This window comes from Poecilia formosa, unplaced genomic scaffold (genome assembly GCF_000485575.1).
Source record: "Poecilia formosa unplaced genomic scaffold, Poecilia_formosa-5.1.2 Scaffold171, whole genome shotgun sequence".
NCBI lineage: Eukaryota > Metazoa > Chordata > Actinopteri > Cyprinodontiformes > Poeciliidae > Poecilia > Poecilia formosa.
In genome coordinates, this window is record NW_006800110.1 from 74,229 (window position 1) to 95,267 (window position 21,039).

The 21,039-nt window shown below is 37.3% G+C and overlaps 1 long non-coding RNA gene across 3 annotated transcripts in view; it reads right to left on the minus strand.

The window, feature by feature from the left end:
- Positions 1 to 21,039, minus strand: part of LOC103146921 (uncharacterized) — a 58,498-nt gene that overhangs the window by 32,916 nt on the left and 4,543 nt on the right. For 2 of the 3 annotated variants that reach the window (XR_001663788.1, XR_001663789.1), the window contains exons 2-3: positions 18,763 to 18,812; positions 13,580 to 13,699 (exon numbers count right to left, since the gene is read on the minus strand). This is a non-coding gene — a long non-coding RNA (uncharacterized LOC103146921). Of the gene's footprint in view, positions 1 to 2,165; positions 2,505 to 13,579; positions 13,700 to 18,762; positions 18,813 to 21,039 lie in introns of those variants that run through there. The other variant, XR_477198.2, reaches the window with a different exon arrangement.

Below are 21,039 nucleotides of genomic sequence, written 5' to 3' on the forward strand. Positions count from 1 at the left end.
AGATGTGAAGCTGACGGAGGCAACAGCGCATGATGTATTTGAAATAAATGCCTGTCATGGAAACAAATTTGAAAGTAGCTGCCAGACAGCTTGTCAGTTTCAATACATCCTGCTTGTTTTTTTATTATTTTTTTTTATTACAGTACCTGAAATGTTCATTCTGCGTTTTGGGTCCTAGTTGTTGGCGCTGCCTGACAGGAAAGGACTTCCAGGACGTTTTGCTTGTTATGTGTTGTACGGTTGAGTTTTTTTGTTTTTCTTTTAACATCTCCCTTTTGGCTTTGCTTTCTGTCTTTTCACAGTCACATTTCTGGCGTTTTCTCCAACGTGTCGATTATCAAACCAGCTGGGAAACGAGCGGCCTGTTTGGTTCGCAGGTCAGTGCTTTGTGTTTGAAATTTATTTAGTTTCCCGACGCAGATTGATTAATTAAAGGGAAAGTACATGAAACCATGGTAGATCCAACAATCCCTGGCTTTCCTCTTCTTACGAAAAAAAAACAAAACAACAACAACAGACTGGTTGTAATAAAGAAAAGACAAATGTCAGGGTTTCCCTTCCAAGGGTTTGGGGGAACAGATGCAAAATGAACAGCATGAGAAACTTCAGTTCCCAACAGGATCGCTCATCTCCTACTTTACAGTCAAAGCCATATTGATTTTGCAAAGCAAAAAAGGAAAAAACTGGAATTATTGTTTATTATTAGCATCCTGAAGCTGAAATCTGAATATTTGGAAGAAAGACATGGATGTGGAGTGAGAAAACTTTTATTAATCAACTAGAATCATCCAAAATATGAATAATTATCAATACCAAGTGGTACTGACTTTGACAGAAGGGGTAGACTAAGATTTTTTTCTCAAACTTCTTCTATTTATTCAAAACTTTTGTTTATTTTAAACTGTAAATGAATAAAATAAGCAAATAAAATCAGATTCCTTCTTGAAATTTCAACTTGACCTAAAAACAGATTTTGTTTTGATTTGTCCTCAGATATTTTTTTTAAACTTTATTTATTTAGAAAAAACCCTAATTTGCTTTTTCTCTCAATCATGCTAATATGTTATTGAAGTATTTTGTAGTTTAAGTAATTTTAAACTTTGTTCAAATTTTGTCCTTCATTTTAACAAAATAATTCAACTAAAAACAACAAAAATGCCTAAAGATCAGATGTTTAATAATATACCAAACTGAAATAAAAAGTATCGGTATCGGTATTGTCTTATATTTACTTTGTATTGGATCAATATCAAAATATGCATTATTGGTCGTTTCTAATTTGCACTTGAAGATGTCAGAGGAGCTCAATTTTTTGTTGGTCAACGTGCCAGTTACTAGGAATCACAAACAACTCTAAACAGGTCGATTGTTAGCTTCGATTTAAAGGAACTCAGCGTCCTGCCCAAAAACAACCAATCACAGTCAGGAGGAGGGACTTAACGCTGTCAATCAACTTTGTGAACAGCTCACTATTACAGGAAAACCATTTATTTGCCATCACCAGTGGCTACGCTAACTGGTAGGGTGATTGACAGCTCTAAGACCCGCCTCCTACCTCTGATTGGCTGCTTCTAGTTACCACAGATTATCTGCCTTAAGAAATATTTTAAACAACTTACATACTGGTGCTTTAATGGTATTTTAAGCACATTGTACATTTTTATCTGATGTACAGACACCATTAGATGCATTTTTCCAACCAAACAACACATTTTATGATGCGTTTAGGATATTGTGTGCTTGTTCTGTTCATATTCACATTTTCTAAGTGTCTGTACATTTATTTATATTTCATTTTTGCTGAAAGGATCAGCTGAATGGATGGATCTGTGTTGTAAAGTTTCATTAACGAAGGTTATAGGTAAATGATATTCCTTTCACCATTCGCTCCAGTCCTGTGCAGCATGGCCATTACTTTGATTCATTGCTGCTTGTATTTCCATCCCTGCATAGAGTAAACACCTAAATGCTGGAGTGATTAGTTTTCTCGGCCATTCATGGTCCCATTCAGTCTCGTTTCATTGAAAGCAACAAGTTCAGCGCCTTTCTCTGGGATCTGTCAAAAGTCCTCCTGGGAAATGAAGAAAACCGCTAATTGAAGTCTAACAAGACGAGGCGGGTCGAGGCAAAGGGCTTACAGCAGAGAGAAATAACCCACCGCAGGATTAAAGGTGGGAATTTATTCCCTTTTTTATTGAAAAATAAATAAATCTTTCAAATTTAAACCAGCTTTATCAGGAGAAAAACACTGCTATTCCCTTTATTTTTGACTTTAATGAAAAATAATTCAGACTCCAGCTGCACAAAAAGTAAATAAGAATGTATTTGGAGCAAAAGCTGCGCCTGTGTGACAGGGGGCCGTGGAAATACAAAACGCTGTGGATGAATAATATTTTGAAGGGAACAAAACGTGTGCGCTGTCATTGCTATGAACTGGAACACCATGTTGTTTCTCTCTTTTATCCGGAGTGGCCCTGACAAAAGCCAACACTGGAACAATGGCTCTGAAAATAACAGAAAAACAAGATTTCTGTGGCAGCCGATGAATGACGACTGTAAACCTGCAGATACAGTCAGAGTGAAAAAAACATCTAAAACTTCATGGATCGAAATATTAAAACCAATGCAGTCTTTTCTTCCCTTTTTTGTTTCGTTAATGTACTTATTGGTGCTTTTTTTTAATCAAAAAGTCTTAAAATTTCATGTAGGGAACCTCTTCTATTCGACAGCTGCCACCTGTTACCCAAAATTCAACTAAAAATGTTGAGAATGGACTATTTTAACAGTTCAAACACCAAATTTACCTCAAAGGTGATTTATTATGCTTCTTCCAACAGGTTGGGATAGAAATATGGCCTACACAAAACGTGTCCATCACATTCTTTGCACAAATCATTCTCTGGTAATGAGATTTTGGTCTGCTCAGTTAAGCTGGCCACGCCCCCCAACTCAACGTTTACACTCGTACATGAAAATGGCAGCAAACAGATGTGTTTCATAGAAAGGCAGAAGTGGAGCCTCCTGCGCAACCAACGAGAATGAAGCAAATGGTTTCTGGATGGTAAACCAACAACAAAAACACTTATCTTTTCAAGCGGTAAAACCAGCTGACCAAATGTGCTGGAGCGCAGATTGGGTTGCTAGGTATCAGGGCTGGACTAGGCTGGGGTTGCTAGGTGATGGCAATAACATATTCCCAAACAAGAGGGGGTATTTTAAAGCGCTTGGGCTGCTTTTAGAAGCACTTCAGGCCCAAATAGAAGTACAAAAAAATGCAAAATGTGAATTTTGAATAAAACGTCCCTTTTAATATTTACAAGCAGAAGCAAATTTTTGCAGTCTTCCTTATTTTCACTCATGGGGGATCAGCCAATCAACGCTGAGGAATATAAATGCCGCTCCTGGATTGGCCGCTTTTGTCAAGTAGCTTTGGTATTTCAGCCTTATTTTCATAAAGCATTTTAAAAATTCTTTATGAAAGAAATCCATGACCAGGCATATTTTCCATTACTAATCATTTGGATCTACGTTTCACAGAAAAATTCACAAATACTGAATTGGGAATAATCAAGAATGCACCAGAATGGAGAGATTAGGACTACATCTGTTTGGTTATTTCTACTATCAAGAATATTTGGCTAAATACTGCAAGCATTTTCAAGGACAGAGTGACTCAAATATTGTTTATATTGCTTAAATCAAGCCCAAAAGCTTTTCCTTTTCAAAGGCACACCTGTCCTGAAATTATTTATCAGTCTCTTTCCTATAACAATCTGACAAATTATTGTTAATTAAAATATTACGATTAGTTTATTGTCAACCAGGTAAAAAAGTGACCATTTAAGCTTCATTTCTTGGCCTGTGAGTATTTTTTATTGGCAATTTTGTCCCAAAAAGTTTGGATACCACTGATCTAAACCATCTAATTTGATCTTATTCTGTATGTTTTGGATTTTTGTCCAGCTAGAAAGTGAATCTCATAATAATTTACATTCTCATCTAACCCGAGCATCGTCTGTGTCCCTTTCATGGCTTGTAGAAAAACTGATGATCTGACGGGGGTTTTTTGTTTGTTTTTTTTCCCCCCCAACTGTTTTGCCATTCAAATTTTTGGAATTGAAGGTTAATAATTTGTTCCTTGGACAGATTCTCTGATGTTTTAAAACCTGACTCTGCTTTAAAGCTTCTTCCTGTTGTGGAGTTTGCTATTTTGGACAGAAACCTCTTGAGTGTGAAAACTTGAAGTTCAACATGAGGAATGTGTTGGAGCCGTGATAAAATCAGAGAGACTTTATCTTTTCCTGCTTTGTTGTTTTCTTTCCACTCAGCTTGGTTTGTTTTCTCTACATTTCACAGAAAATCGCCAACATCATGAAGTAAAGTGACGACCACCATTTCCCCAGTTTCCTTCAGTTTCTACCCCACAGTTTCATTTAAATGCTAAAAGTGATCTATTAGAAAAACAACAAAAACTCTCATAAGGCTGCTCTCAATTTCTTTTCATCTCTCTCTTTTTTTTGCCTGGAGCGAACTCTTGAATGGTCAGAATTTGAATTGTGTTTGCAGTCTGCTGTGATATAAGTGGATTTAATAAAAGAAAATATTGAATAGCTGTCTGATCTCTCCTTCTTGGAGATACAGGGTGTTCTGCATTTTCACATGTATTATTTATGAGGCCACCTTGCAGCTGCTGTTAGCTTCATTACCTAATCATGTTAGCTGACTTGACGGCAAAGTTACCGACTGGATGGGAGGAAAAACCAAACATAACGGCGAAATGCAGAGAAATTATTAGCTGAAATGAGCGAGCATCCCACACCATCACCCCTCCACCTCCAAGCTTGACTGCAGATATGAGTCGTTTCACATAACGTTTGATTGGATTGGGCAAAACTGTTCACATCCTATGTGGTTGTGCATGTTGTCAAGCTAGAGCCACAAAACTTCACGTGCTTTATTAAATTTACCTGATCGACCAACACAATTGAAGCACAAATGGAAGTCTTACCCTCTACATAAAATTCAAAGAACATTATCAATCAATCAAAGTTTATTTGTATAAGAAAGTTTAGCAACAAGGCTGGTCAGAGTGCTTTATCATGTGAAAACATAAAAACATTCTATAGTTACAAATTGGTTTGGGTTTTGATGAATGTGTAATCAAAATCATCAATACCTATCAAATATGTTGGTCAACGTTCCAGTTATTACGAGTTAAAAGCAACTCTAAACAGGTGGGTTTTAGTGTTGATTTAAAGGAACTCAATGTTTTAGCTGTTTTGCAGTTTTCTGGAAGTTTGTTCCAGATTTGTGGTGAATAGAAGCTGAATGTTTGGTTCTGGTCCTGATGCAAAACAGACAAGAACCAGAAGACCTGATTGTCTGGAAGGTTGATCCAACAACAGAAGATCTATAATGTATTTGCTTCTGTTCAGTGATTTATAACTTAACTAAAGTATTTTATCTTCTTGGTTTTAGTCAGGACACCAGCAGCAGCAACTAAAGATAAAAACCTGGATGAGTTTCTTTAGACCTTGCTGGGAAATTAGTCTTTTAATCCTAGAAATGTTCTCCAATTGACAGAAGGCTGATTTTGTAACTGCCTTTATGTGACTCTGGGTGTTCTGCATTTTATGCAAAATAAGCAAAAATAAGTTTAAGTGTTCATTCATGGTCCTAAACCTGGCAAATAATTAAAACGTGTAAATTTCCAAGATGTTTTGAATCTATAAAATGAATTTAAATTACTTTCCCGTTGGGCTCAATAAAGTATTTTTCAGAACACACTGACGATTCCTCCATGTTCCACCCAAATCTCCACGGATCTGCAGAGCCGCTGATTTCTTATTCACACCTTTCAGCTAAACTGGATGGCTGCAGCCTCGAGCACAAAGTTCAACCCCATACCTTCATTGATTCTGAGCTGCATAATACTTGTATTTATATTTAAAAACCTCTTATTGTTGGGGAAACTAATTGCGACGACACAATTAAGCGATTTTAAATGCTTTTTGTCAGCTTTTTCAGAAGCGTAGATGGTGTTGATGTATTTTCCCAGTGAGAATAATTTCCTAGAAACACTGCAGAATGCAAAGCAGCATCACTTTAGAGAGGTTTGTGAAATTGTGATGCATGGAGGATAGCCTCTGCCTAATGCACAGTGTTCATTTTGTTGCATGGAAATAAAAGGAGGGGGAAAAAGTAACGCATCACTGCTGTCATGGTGACCAACGTAATGTAAGTAATCAGCCAGTATAAAGGCAGAAATCAGTTTGTCGTCCAGTAGAAACTGATTTATTCTGATAATTAGCTGAAAATGTCATCCTGGAAGCTGTGTAAGTGTTTTAGCCCCTTTTCTCTCAGCAGATAACAAGAATAGTTTTACAACTAATGAAAATTTCTGTCAAAAACAAAGTTTTTAATTCTTCTTTTCATCCAAAATTAAGAGCAGATTCTGCTCGATGAATCTGGGTTGGAAAGTTCAAGGTATTTCAAGCCTTTTAGAGACAGCTATTAATGAAGAAATCAGGAATTAACAATAACAGTATCCATTTTAAATTCCTGTTTGCTTTTAAGGGTGACCAGAAGCAGCTACATTTCAGAGCAATGATGGTTTAAATTCAGATTTTTCATGTTTTTTACAAAAACCCAAAAGTCTGAATTTTCATCTTAGCAGCTGCATTACCAGTAACCCTAACAATTACCAGTTTAATCTTTTCCAAACTATTTTCATGCAATATCTGACTCCCAAAACTGAACTGTTTTGGTCTCTGGACTCATTCATGGGGAATTCATTAGCTGTTTTTCCATTAACCAGAAAATTGAGCAAATTGAAATTAGAAAAATAAATTTGATAAATGGAAACAAGTCAATTTCGAATAAATTTGAGTTTTTGTGCTAGTGGTTTCTGGACCGAATTGACCCAGAAACCATAAACTCGCATCATGAGTCATGTGATCAACAACTGGATGTTACTACTGATGGAAACAACAAAGAAGATGACAGGAAGTGGTAGGAGGATGATCGGGTAGCATGTTTTTTAAAGACTTTTTGGTGTGAACAAACATATTCATGTGTAATTTTAATTGCGTTTCTTTAATGGAAACACACCAATTGTGAAATTGCAATTTCTTCAACATTGTTGGAATATTGACAAAGTTTTGTGCACATTTGTAATGGAAACACAGCTAATACACGCAACTTCCTTCTTCACAAAATGTAAACAAAAATGTAGTAGTATCAGATTTTAGCGGTTGGAGGATTTATCTTTTGTCTATGGCATTTGGCACTACCACTGGCACTCTAGTGTTAGTGTGTTTGTTTTGGTTGCATTTACCCAGAATGCCCTGCGCTGTGGTCCTCTTCCTGCTTTTGGAGCGGTCGCCGGTCCACTTAGCGTTCACATATGCATCCAAACCGCTCCAGAGTTCACAGAGACCAAGGTTTGTAGACGGACTGGAGTTTGATTTTGTTTGGTTCACATAAATTTGATTCACATAAAGTATTAGGGCCACGTTAAGAAAATAAAATAAAGAAAATCACGTGAAGAAACATGAACGAGAATAAAGTTTAAATAAGACTAGAATGAAGTCAAAATCTTACAACTTTATTCTCATAATTTTATGACTGTAGAGTTGTTGTTTTTTGTATGGCCCTCACGCTCTGTCGTACGATTACGCATTCACACCTTGCCAAACAAACAGGACTTCTTAGACGAACAGACCAGATTGATTAAGCAAACCAAGCAGGACTGGTGTGAATTCACCCTGAAAGAGTCAACAACACCAACGCAGAATGTAAGAACGGTTTCACGTAAAGTTAAAGTATTTCTCCGTTAGAAAATCCTGATATTTCTGTATTTGAAATCATAGCTTTGGTTTGTCTAACATCACAGAAAATATTGTGAAACAGGGTGAAAGGATGGTGGGGTCTAAGCTTGTTTCTTTCACAGCTTCTGCTTTGCTTTTTCTTGCTCAAGGAAAAAAAACAGTTGAAAAAATCTAGAACTGAACAGCTCTGATAGTACTCACACACTATTTATCTTTGCCTCTGACTCAGACGTTTGTGATTATGTTCCAAGATGATAATCAACTGTGGTCTTCAAACATCTCTTGGTTTCCTGACGTATTCTTCACATAACGGCACTGAAGGAGAGTGTATTTCATGTAAGAGTGCAAGCTGTGTGTCCGTCTAACCTCAGAAGAAGAAAAAAAACTGATTGTAGCAATCAAGAGTCAAGGCAAGACCACGCGGCAGGAGTCGGCCTCTGGAGAATTGGTTTAAATTTACACACGGACTCACACAAGCATGCAAGTATAGGGTAGCTGAGGAGTTCATGCAGAGGTGTGCAGAGGCCAACGCTGCTGCAGAAAGTCCTTTTATGATGCGAATGCCTCTGTTTATAACCCTCTCCCCTCCCTCGTGCCCTCACCTCTGACTGCGCCAGAAAACCAGAACACGTTGATGGTCAGTTTATGAACAAATCAACCACGTTAAAAATCAGAGAAACTTTTTCTGCTACCCAGCACATCACAACACTCAACACCGCTTTGCAGCAGACCTAAAGATCTGGGGCTGGGTGATTGCTAACTTGCTGATTGGGTGTAAAATTATTTTCTCCAGCCACAGGACATTTTTTCCTCCAGCAGTCACGGCAGGTGGTCAACTACTTATTACCTAATTTGATCGCAACATTACTCACAGGTCTGTTTCTAAAGGTGAATGTGGCAATGCTGAGCCGCTGAGACATCAAGAAGAAGGTAAATGACAGGATTCAGAAAAGTTTCTTAGATGTTTGACATCTCTCCATAGAAACTGCCAGTCCAGTGGTAAAGAAACAAGCTTAAGGCATCACAAGGGTTTAATTTCATCAGCCCTGTAGAATCTACTTTAATCCAGTTCGTTTGGGGAGGTGAATCAAAAAAGCTAACTCTGTATATGTGAACACCAAATGGATTGGAGGCCGCTCCAAATGCAGGAAGTGGATGACAGCGCAGGGCATTCTGGGTAAAAACAACCAAAACAAATGCGAGAGTCCAGGGGCAGAAATGGCTCTAGATCTTTCACCAAAGACAAAAGAGAAATCCTACAACTGCTTTTGTTGTTGACTTACCTTCCAGAAACCATTTGCTGCATTATTGTTGATTGTGCAGGAGGCTCCTCTTTTGCTTTTCAAACATGTACCGTTATATAATTGCGCATCTGTTTGCAGATATTTTCCTGTGCAAGTGTAAACGTTGAGTTGGGGGCATGACCAGCCAATTTGGATTTAAAGTGACAAGACACCCTAAAACAGCTCATTCTGACTAAAATCTCATTATCTAAGAAATATTTTGCACAAAAAATGTAATAAACATCGTTTTATAGACCACAAACATATCCTAACCTGTTCAGTGAAGCATAATTGGTCACCTTTAAGGCTTAAATGAACAACAGATGTTTCTAAAGCCTATAAAACTGAGATCAGAGAATCTAAGACGTGCAAAAAAATCCAGCAACATCTCAAAATTAATCCCTTCAAGGATATAATAACCACTAAGCCCAGGTTCATTTTGGGACAGCGGGTCGGTGATTGAGAGGTTTTCTCCTCCTTCCTGCGGTTCCCCCGTCGGATCATCGACGACCCAACTGACGGCTTCCTCTCCCACCGTTTCCTTCTGCCGTCCGCTTCTGTCAACAGCTCATCCCGTCCCACTGGGAGTGAAATCAGACCAGAGGTGGCTCTCCTCTATCTACTGTCATTTCTCATTAAAGAGATATGAATCACTCCTGACACCGTGTAATTGGTAAATGGTAATTTCTGAAGGGAGAAATTCGGGGAGAGTGCGGAGAAACCTCACTTTGGGTTTGGAGATGGGAAGGATTGTGACACGGAGCTTAACTGGCTCTTCCTACTGTCTTCTTTTATTGTATCTGATAGCCGAGGATCCCACTTGCTCTGGAATCAGAGACATTTCTTATCTAGGTACCCTCAAATAATGGCTCCACTGCGTTTTAATATCAGCTGCTTTACATCATTCCAAGTCCTTTAAACTCTGATTCCACAGTCCGTTTAGAAGGAAACATTTTCATTAAACCCCCATTAAAAGAAACACAAGTTTGTCTTTATTTCTAAGAAAAAAAACTTGCATTTAATAGGGTACTTTTCAAATTTGCTGTATTCTCAGTGGTGACCAAGGTAAGCATCTGATTATTTTAACCCCTCATTAAAGTCGCTGATTCTTCGACTGCGAGTCGAGCAAATTAACGTTAACGTTGCAATACAGAGATGAAAAGAGAGATAAAAAAGACTGGGGCCACAGCAATTAAAAACTTATTGCTGCACAAAATCCCCCAGAGAGAGGAGACGGTCATGGTGAAAAGCTTAATTGGTTTTGGGTTAGTATTCCATTTATTAGAGTACCAGTGCAGAAGTTAGACGTAAATCTGCTTGCGTTTCTGTTTTTGCAAAATCTGGAATAAATCTGCTGCCTTCTGGTTTTAGAGGATGCATACATTTTCCTGAACTGTGCATATATTGCATATATTTCACCTCTTTCCGTTGCTCCTTTGGTTGCTTTGTGGAGCTCAGGGAGCAGAAGACAGTTTCCTCAAAAGCAGACGAGGTTTCTTTTCACTAATAAGACAGTGGGCCGCCCACAGAAGTACAGTGCCATGGAGCTTTTTCACCTTTTTCTCATTATAGCCTCCAAATGATGTGTATTTTATGTGATAAAGACATGAAAAGCTCCATAAACCATGTAGCAAAACACCCTGAACATACCTTACAAATTGATTTATTGATTTCATTTCATTGGGACAGTGCATTTTATGAATGTTCATTACATTTTCTGCACAAATTCAGTCTCAGATATTGAGATTTTGAGCCCCTTTCAGAACTAGCTGTTGTCACTTTAAATTCAAATAAGTTGCTTCTGTCCGTATTCCCCCCAACTCAAAGTTTACACTCGCACGCGGAAATGGCTGCAAACAGACGCACAATTATACACTTGTACATGTTTGAGAAGCAGAAGTGGAGCCACCTGCACAACCAACAGAAATGCAGCTGGGCTTTCTGATTGGTCAAAAGTCAACAACGAAACACCTGTGTTTTCCATCAGCTATTCTACAGCGCATATAGCGGTAAAACCAGCTAACCAAACTTGCTGGAGCTCAGCTTGGGTTGCTAGGTTACGGCGCAGTGCCTGTTAATTATGACTTAAAGTTTTTCCAGACACCAAAATAAATTAACTTATTGCCAAAAAAGGCAGGTGTTTCTCTAAGCACTTGGGCTGTTTTCAGAAGCAGTTGAGACCCAAATTGAAGTATGAAAATGTGCAAAAAGTGAATTTTGATTTAAACAGAAATGACCAGAATGTAATAAAACCTAAAAGAAATGTCATAAAAGTGAGTCTGGAAAAATAAGGAACCCTGAAAACCTCACAGAGATTTTCTAGATTTGGTTTTCTTCCAGCTTTGCATCTTCTCAATTCATCTGTTACTTTTTCTACATTTAGATCAGAACCGATTGACCGAGCGTGCTGGAACTCTGCTGGAGTTGCTAGGTAACGGGTGGAACTCTGCTGGGGTTGCTAGACAACGGGTGGAACTCTGCTGGGGTTGCTAGGTAACGGGTGGAACTCTGCTGGGGTTGCTAGGTAACGGCGCAGTGCCTGCTGGTTTGTGACGTCACATTTTCCAGACACCAGAAACCATTAACTTATTGCTAAACAACAGCTGGGTGGTTTTTTTCTAAGTGCTTGGGTTGTTTTTAGAAGCAATAGAAACTTTAATGGAAGTACAAAAATGTGCAAAATGTGAATTTCTAATAATAGGTTCCCTTTAAACCTATTAGATTAAAGAGAATCCTAATAGTTTCCCTGAAAGAAACTATTAAGACTATAGTTTCTTTCAGTTTTGCTCAAAACCATGAACCTACTTCTGTTCCCCTTTGAAGGAGTGGAAAGTCGAATGGTCCGGGGTGTAATCTCCGCGCAAACAAATGATAAAAGCAGACCGAATTACCGGCAATAAATTAAATTAACGTCAGTAATTACTGAACTAAACATTAGCTGCATAAATATTGACTCTGCATGAAATTAATGTAAATATTGCATTGTTCTCATACATTAATTCCAGATTAGTATTCATGCTGTTGAACACAACAAGATTTGTTTGTTTTTTTCGTTTTAGCAGAATGCAGAGGGGCTCGACAAATCTATTTAAAGCCACCTAGAGCCATAAATGGGGGACAAAGAGATGAATAGCAGTTTTCATGATTATGTCACACTGAGCTATACGAAACAATTATTATTTCCATCTCATGCTGAGGCATATACTGACCAAATCCCATTCAAACCGGGCCTTTTGCTCCACCAAATCCCCTAGTATGATACTGAAAAGAGAAAAATATTAATTATAACGAGCTCCGGCAATCTAACCCTTGCACAATGGTTCATTGACATGATTAGAAGTAAATAAAGTAATTATCCATCGTGCAGTTTGAAAAAGCTCCTGCATATAAATAGGCATCATTATGGTGAACAGTGGATGAGTTGCAGAGCCTTTCTACCTTTTGGTGGAGAGCGATTTTGATCTAAATTGATTGCTATGGGATTATCCAGGATTTATTAAATATTAAGGCATTGACATTCACTAATGTTGATAATTAGGGTTTATTCAAAGTCAGGGCAGAATTGGCATAAAACGTGCATGGAAAGCAATTCATTACCCAGCCACGAGTCAATTCATCAATTATCATTTTCATTACATATCATAATTAAGAATGCTCAGGCTGAATTGATGTAGTTTAAAAGACTCGTTATGCTGCTATTTTGGATTAACAAATACATTCGGGAATGTGTTGCAACACACGCTGAACAGACCGGGATCATATAAGACATGGAAAATTATTAATCACTCAATGGGACGATCCATTTCTGTAATATGCAGTGATGGCAGAGAAAGTTACCAAAATAACCAATTCGCTTGTTTAGGTACAAAGAAATTCATGACTTCAGTTCAGATTCCTACAATATGAAGTTAGTTTGAATATTGATAATGAAAAAGTAAAAAAAAATGCATCTAAAATAAGCTGAATTTACTTTATTAGGCCTTAAGTAGTAACTTAAAAATCTTTTGTGTTTTGTCAATTAATTCTTTCTTGTCCTGAACATTTTTTTACTGTTGGAAAGTTTGTTTCCCTTTAAATAGTGCTTTATTACAAAGTCTTACCAAGTATTTTTCTAGTTTCTCGTGCAGATATCTGAGCATAATGAAAATAAGACAAAACTAACTTCTTGTTTTGAGTCAGTAACTCCTTAATATTGTGGAAAAAGTTCTAGTTCCACTGACGCTTTGGAACTGTCTTCTTATAAATGAAATTATCTGCCACCTTTCCATCAATATTAAAGAATTATTGACCTAAAACCAAAATTCCTGCCGAAAAAGTAACTTTAAGATATGTTTGACTTATTTGAAGCATACCAAGATATTTGCCCCAGAAACTAAACCAAGACGACTTGGTGAGATTCTCCAGGGTTCCCTAACAAACCTTAGCTAGCAGGTAAAGAAAGCTGTGAATAAACCTGAACTTGTTTACCTTCCTTCAGGAGTTCAGGTGGTGATCCTGCATGTTTCTCCTCATGTCAGCCATTGTTCTCAGCAGGCCTTTCAGCTCTCACCGAGCCTGGCGCAGTTCAGCTGTCTTCCCGCTCTGCGCCTGCAGTAGCAGTAGTTCATTATCAGCAGGAGCTAGCTGAGCAGACACCGACACTGCTGTGGCTGGAGTTTAGTTCAGTTTAGACACAAAACAAAAATAAGAACATCCCTGGGTCTCATGTTTCTGCAGGAATCCAGCAGAACCTTGCAGCTAAGATCACACTCACAGTTAGAAGAAACCATTCAATACCCACCTGAAAGCCTAAAGCACTTTCTCTTGCTTTGATGCCTTCATGCCAACTGCAGTCTCTGCACACGTACGATCCAAATAGGTAAAAATGCTCTACTAAAAGCAAAATGACACCGTGCAGCTATCTGTTCAAATAATATGACACTGTATTAGGGCCACTGTAGAAAAGAGGAGTAAATGTATGACAAAAATCTCAAAAATTTTAAACTTATCTAAAAAAAAAAAAGTCAGGAAAAAATTGGAAATTTAGAAACAATGGAATTTTGAAACTCAGAAATTGATATTTATAGAAAAAAATCTATTTTTATGGAGCTTCAAAAGTCAAAAATTTGCAAGATAAAAATTACCTAGAAAAAAAAAACCTGGAAATTTCCGAGTTCCAAAAGCCAAAAAATGTTCTAGAAAAAACTCTAGAAATCTTTCTAAAAATATTTAAGAAAAACTTGGAAAATTGAACATTCACTAGAAAAAAACTCAGAAATTTCCAAAAATGTGGACTTTTGAAACTCAGAAACTGATTTCTAGAAAAAACATGAAGCTCCAAAAGTCAAAAATGGGCATGAAAAAAATTCTAATTATCTAGAAAAAAAAACATGGAAATTAAAAACTGTTGAAATTAAACTTAGATATTTTCTGCAAAAATGTGAAAATTTCTGAGTTTGAGAACTCAGAAATTTGCTAAGAAAAACTTTGAACTTTTAAGATTAATATCATAATTACTCTAGTAAAAACTTTGAAATTTTAGATTGTCAGAAATTTGAAACTTCTGAAACTCAGAAAAAAAATATTTTTTATGGAGCTTCAAGTCAAAAATCTGCAAGAGAAAAAAACTCTAAAATCATCTAGAAATTTTTTTTTAGAAATTACTGAACTCCAACAGTCCAACATTTGATAGAAAAAACTCTTTTTAGATTAATCTCAGAAATCTTTGAGAAAAAACTTGAAAATTTTCAGATTTAAAAAGTCAAACATTTGATAGAAACTTTGAAAGTCAGAAAGTAATATTTCTAGAAAAAAATATATATATTTTTTTCTGGAGCTTCAAAAGTCTAAAATTTAAACCTAAAATGATGTTTAAAAAAAAAAAAAAAACAACTGAAAATCTCCGAGCTCCAAAACTCCAAAATTTGGTAGAAAAAACTCAGAAATGTTGAGATTATTCTCAGAAATGTTCTAGAAAAAAACTCTCTAGAGCAGGGGTGGCCAAGTCCAGTCCTCGAGAGCCACCATCCTGCAAGCTTCAGATGCATCCCTGCTTCAACACACCTGAATCAAATGACTGGCTCGTTATCAGGCCTCTGTAGAGCTGATCCCGGTCTGTTGGAGTAAGGATACTTCTAAAACTTGCAGGATGGTGGCTCTCGAGGACTGGACTTGGCCACCCCTGCTCTAGAGGCAAATTTTTTTAAATTTTCTGAGCTTTTCGCCAGAAATGTCCTCGTTTTTCCACCTACGAGGTCCCAAATAATCCTCCGTCGCCGCTGCCGGTATGCAGCTGCTGAAATTAAATTACAGCATGCTGTTTGTGTCGCTGACATCCGTCTAGTTCCCCAAAGTAAATCCCATTCTGGGGATAAAGTGAACTTTCCATGTTGGAGGCTTTGCGTGGTGAAACACCGTGGCGGCAGAAGCTAAATGCATTTGAGCGAATGAAGTGTTGCAGAAAGACAGCGGCTCTCTCTCAAGGAGCTGGCGGCGCCAACTCTCACATTATAGAGCTGGCAGAGATTCGAGAGGCATGCTCCTGCTCGTGATTGGCGATTAGCAAATGTTTTGTCCCGACCAGAGATCCGGGTAATGGGACTATAGACTCCCCCGTTGGTGCTCAGGAGTTAATCACACAACAATGAGGCGCGGAGGTAAAGGATGGAAGTTACGGATGAAAAGGAAATGGGTTCAAACCTTGCAAGACGAGGCCCCAGAGTTTAATTGTGTTTGGATAATCTCATTGTCTGTACAGGTAAGTCTCTTCACTCTCCTTATTCTCTTCAGACGAAGTTGGTTGGAGTTCAACAGACTCTTGAAACAAACTTTAATGGGCAGTATTATATATTTTCCAGGCCCATACAGACATCTTATAGCACAATAAGATAACTATTTTACCGTCAGTTGTTATAAAGAATTATGTGCATTATGCCTGAGTATGTTTTATATGTTAAAAAAAACACCACGTTACCTTTGCAGGAAGTTTTTACTATTAGGAGTTGCAAGAAACATGTTTAGACAAGAAGCTCTTATTTTGAAGCCTGCTGAAACAGGAAACAGTGATAAAAGATGTGTAGTAGGAAAAATCATGGCTGGATCCATTTAAAGCTGATGAATCAAAAGTGATTTAGAAATGTAAGCTTGAGCTGATTTCTTACTAAGACATAAAGTTGCTTTGTTGAAACTTCTATAAATTCACTGCATAATTATCCGAGTTTGTACCTTTTGCTACTCACTTAATCGCAATCTGTAAATCTTATTTCTGTAATATTTGTTTTATTCAAAGAAACTAAAGAAGCAAGCAGCCTCACATTCCTGACTCTTCATCAATATTAATACTTTGAAAGTATATCAGAGGAAATATGACTTCGCAATTTAACACTTTGAAATTGGGACTGTGTCCCTTTAAGAAGCTCCTGTTCCTTCCGAAACTCCGCCTTCATGACGTCATCACAACAACTTTTCTCCATAAACCTTTTAACATCGTTGGAATAAGAAGTAATTCATATAAACTCAATGGACTCACAGTTTGCTAATTGGTGCTGTTGCTAGTCTGAAGGAGATTTCTCTGGTTTCTACTACAAATATCTTATAGTACGCTTGAAATAAGACAAAAATAACTTACAAGAAACTTTTCAGCAAGAAATAATAGCTTGTTTTAAGTCAATAATTCCTTAATACTGATAAAAAGTATTAGTTCCACTGGCAGATTATTTAACTTATGGGAAAAAATGTCTTGTAATAAGTGAAATAATCTGTCAGGAAGAGAGAGTTAAAGTATAAAACAATATAAAAAGCTCAGTGATCTAATTTCACCAAAGTTCTGTATGTTTATATTTGTGCCTTATAAATTCCAATTAATGAAGTTTTACCATTTTCTGCACCGTTTGTTCACTGAAAGCATCAATACATACCAATAAATTTGAAAATATGGTTACCATCTACAGCTTAGTGACACAAATCACGTTTCTTTATTCGACTGGTGTCCAGAAGAAGCAAATTACAAGTGGTAATGTCTTCCAGGAGCTTTATTTGTGTTTGTAGGCCTGTAATTGCGGTGACACACAGTCACCGCAAAAAAAAAAAACAAAAGTATGGATTAAAAATAAAATCCTAAATAAATGAAAATACTTGACCAAATTATTGATTCTAAGCACCATTAATTAATATTCAAATGCAACATTTGAAGCCTAAAACTAACACATATGTAAACTTCTGACCAAATCTAAAACTTTGACTACCTAGTGTTTTTTTCCTGCGTTAGCTCATGCTTTTACACCCATGTAGACACACTTCCAAGCCACCAGACTGCACTGGCAAACCCAGTTATTTTACCTCCCAAACACTGCAGATGCATCTCTCTGGTTGCCTACAATTGTTCTGTTATGATGTGTTTATTCCAGACTGTAGTACGTCTTTCTTCCAAGGTGTCAACGTTGAGTGAGTAGCATAGGTTCTGCAAAGCTAAATTACAGTTTTTACCGTCGGAGTTCGGAGAGTTTGAAAAAGCACTTAAAGGAACTCAGTTTTGCAGATTTTTGAAAAATCTCTGAGGTACAGCAGTAAAAGTTTTGAAATGTAAACATGTCAGGAACCATATGTGATTGTAGGCTTGCTAACATAGTGTTTACGGTTTATACTTGCTTAGCACTCAGTACTGTCCACTTTACCGTCTTCTCCAAACTGAAACTGCTACAGCAGGGTTAGGTTAGGTTACTGAAAGCTACACAAGCCAAAAACTATTCAAAAGCATTTTTCTGCAAATAGCAGTCAAAGCAGTCTAGCACAATGCAGTTTAACTGTATTTTCAATCTGTATTATTTTGTTATACTGTTTAAATGTTCTAGTATTTTTAAGATTACAATAAAATACAAAGAGAAAAAAAGAAAAATATCTGCTCAGACGGATTTCTTTTAGCGTACTTATGCTAAAAGCTACTCAGGCTAAAAAGTACAGCTACAATAATTTCATTAATCCAACTAAGAGCTATTTAAAGTCTACCTTTAGCAGTTACTCACACTAGCAGACAACTAAATTACCCACTAAAGAGATTTAAGCTAACAGCTACTCAAGGTAAAACAGATATTCATGCTAACAGCTAATCAAGTTAATGTTTTTCAAACTAAGAGCCACTCAATTGAGCATCTATGCTTACTTAAAGCTACAGAAGTCAACGGCTACTTGTGCTAACAGCTGTTCAGGCTAACAGATGAAATGGTAGCTTTTGAATAGCTCCTAATCAGCTATGAAACGGCAAACATTTCATCTGTTAGCTTGAATAATTATTAGCACAAGTAGCTGCTGGATACTGTTAACAGTTAATCAAATTAGTGGATAAATAACTACTAAAATAGAGTTAGTTATGCTAACAGTCACTCAAGCTAAAAGCTGTTCAACTGAGCTTCTGTTTGCTTATTGAAGCTGCTTGAGCCAACAACTACTAAAGCTACAAGCAAAATAAATAAAGCTTACAATGAATATAGCTAAGAGCTACTTGTGGTAGCAGCTGACAGAAAGTTTGCAGCAGCTCAGGCTAACAGCTAGAGAAGTTTACAGCTACTCAAATAGCGGTGCAAGCCGATACGCTTTTATAATGGAGTCTAGAATTGAAACATTTGTTACATTTTCAGTTGGTGCGGTTTCAAACTAGAACCTGTTCCCCTCCTCACCTGTGGTGGCGCTGCTCCAAAACCCCGGGGGGAAAATTACATGAAAAGCTCTGTAATGGAAACAAAAATGGAGTGGCGTCAGATTTTAGCAGTTGTCTTTGGTAGAAGACTAAGACCTACTGCTAATGCTAAAAGTTAGCGCTACGGCTAGACAAACACAATTAGTGTAATGGATAAGATAACAGATGCAGACTAGTTTCCTTTTTATGTATACTTCAGTGCCTCTCTGTCTCCCTAAAAACCTTTTGACTTTCACCTGCTGCCTTAAATTTTAAACCTGGAATCAGCCTTAAAAATGAAGAAAATGAAATATTATGTCCACATTCTGAAAGATCAACTACCTTTATTCTTTTTAAAATGAAAAATGTGACATTTCTGCTCTTTTAGTCATGCAACTGTCTGGTTGAGATCTAATCTGAGTACTATAAAGTATTCATACACTGAGCTAATATCATTTGTCAGCCTTCATCTTGGCTTTTACTCAGCCAGATTAAAAGTAATGTAATCCTTAGAGAAAACTAAGTGGATCATGGCTGTTTTACTTTCAAAATTAGTCATGCACCCTGATATACTTAGCATTTGCTCACATTAAAGCCACAAGCTTCAGGTCAACTGAAAGCTGTACATAATATTCAATTAGAAACAAAAAAAAAACATGGTTAGGTATAAAATCAAAATGGAAATTATGCAGTTAATTTCTCCAAAGTGTCTCAGTATTTTTGATCTTTGCAGGTTGACGATGCTTGTGCTCTTCCACCAGAATCCATCAAACGTTTTGGACCTCAAGGTTTGACTATGGATTTATTGATTTGCAGTCTTTTTAAAATGGTGGAAAGTCCAACTCTGTAAACAATTTAAATTGTAACATACTGCTAAAGTTCCAGATATTAGTTTTATAAAATGCTGCTGTTGGCTGTGTAAGTTTAGCTAAAGCAAAGTTAGCTTGTGGGTACATTCTGAAATATACTTTCTTTAAATGGATGACCTATTATGCTTCTTAAACAGGTTAGGTTTATGGTCTATACAAAACATCTTCATTACATTTTTTGCACAATATCATTCTTAGATAATGAGATGTTAGTTTTGAGCTGTTTTAGGGTTTTAGGGCTTTTTGTCAACTTTTACATTCGTACTTGAAAATGGCTACAAACAGATGCGCAATTATACAACCGTACATCTTTGAAAAGCAGAAGTGGAGCCTCCCGCACAACCAAAAAGAATGTAGAAAGTGGTTTCTGCATGGTAAGTCAACAACAAAACACTTATAGATCACATATGGTGATAAAACCAGTTGACCAAAAGTGTTGGAGCTCTGCTGGGGTTGCTAGGTAATGGCACAGCGCCTGTGGAATGCAATTTAATCAAGAGGCTCATTTTCCAGACACAAAAAACACTAACTTATTGCCAGAAAACGTGTAGGAGTTTCTTTTTTAAGAACCTGTGCTTTTTTAGAAGCAGTTGAGACCCGGATTGAAGTACAAAAATGTGCAAAAGAAATGTTCTCAAAACCGTACAAAGTTGTTCCTGCTAATACATAGACAAGACTTGTGTTTCATGTCAGCCGTACTTGTAATTATTACCTTTACCTTAGCTTGTGGCCTCCCAAGTGGCTCCGGAAGATAGATATAAAGTCTGAAAATTTGCTTTGTCTTCAATCAAACATGCAAGTGGCCCACATCACTGATTCGTTATAAAGAATTGAAGCTCTCGGTTGGAAGGAGCTGCCACCTGTAGACTTTCTTGAGATGTTATATTTGGTGATGTAAAATGTGTTCACGTCACATCCAGCCAGGCCCTAGTTGTACATCTCTACAGAATGTCTGGGGAAACTATCTTCCACAATCTGTCAAACGGTGCAGCATTGGTCTACCAATTACAGCTGTGAGAAGCGAGCAGCTGTCTTGGCTCTACAAACTTCTGTGCCACCATGTCTCATGCTGCAGATTACACGTCTCCCATTGTGAAAATGTGATGGTTTTCACTGAGAAACAAGGGTGAAGTGGAGAGCAGTGATGGAAAGGGTGGTATGGCAGAGGGGTGTGGGGTTTTTTAGACCCGGTAATCAATAGTTGATTATAGACGGAGGTAAAAAGATCTTTGAGAAAGCGTTTCAGAATCGGTCCAAGACTGTAAGATAACTATATTCCTGCATTTCAGACAGCTGAATTTAAAAGAAACCACTCAGCTGTGTGTGAAGTTGACGTGTTCAAGCAGAAAAGTGAAGAATAAAATCAGCGGGTGTCCGAAGTATTGAGTTCAGATCTTATAAGTGTAACT